Consider the following 749-nt stretch of genomic DNA (forward strand, 5'->3'; position numbering starts at 1 on the left):
CGGCGGCGGCGTCTGCTAGATCGATGTCTCGCGCGAGAAGTGGAACGAAGTGGCGATGATAAGTAATTTTTCGTACATGGAGTATATATAGGGGGAGCCTTTAGTACCGGTTGAAGCCACCAACCGGTACTAAAGGCCAATTTTTGCCAGCCCAAGCGGCGGGAAACGTGGGCCTTTAGTACCGGTTGGTGGCTCCAACCGGTACTAAAGTGCAACACATTAGTACCGCTTGGAGCCTCCAACCGGTACTAATGCCCGTGCGCTGCCACCCGCTATGCGCTACGTTTAGTCCCACCTCACCGAGCAAAGGGCAGCCGCACTGGTTTATAAACCCAGCCGTGGCTGCCCTTTCGAACTCCTCTATATAGCAGGCTTCTGGGCCTAATTAGGGCGCGCTGCCCTGTGAGCCTGCTGGCCCTACTGGGTATGTATTTGCACACCCAAGGTCTGGCAGGCCCACCGGGCAGCGCCCCAACATGTTTTTTATAATTTTTTTTCTTTTCTGCATTATTTACTTTCTTCTATTTATTTTTGAGTAATTTTTTATATAGTTATTTATTTTCTGCTTTATTCAGTTTCTTTGTGAATATTTTTGCTTTATATAATTTTTTTCCTTTTCTGCATTATTTATTTTCTTCTATTTATTTCTGAGTAGTTTCCTCTTCTTCTTCTTCTTCTTCCTCCTCCTCTTCTTCTTCTTCTTCTTCTTCTTCTTTTCTTCTTCCACCTCCTCCTCCTCCTCCTCTTCT

The sequence above is a fragment of the Triticum aestivum genome, chromosome 1B (assembly GCF_018294505.1).
Source record: "Triticum aestivum cultivar Chinese Spring chromosome 1B, IWGSC CS RefSeq v2.1, whole genome shotgun sequence".
Classification (NCBI taxonomy): domain Eukaryota; kingdom Viridiplantae; phylum Streptophyta; class Magnoliopsida; order Poales; family Poaceae; genus Triticum; species Triticum aestivum.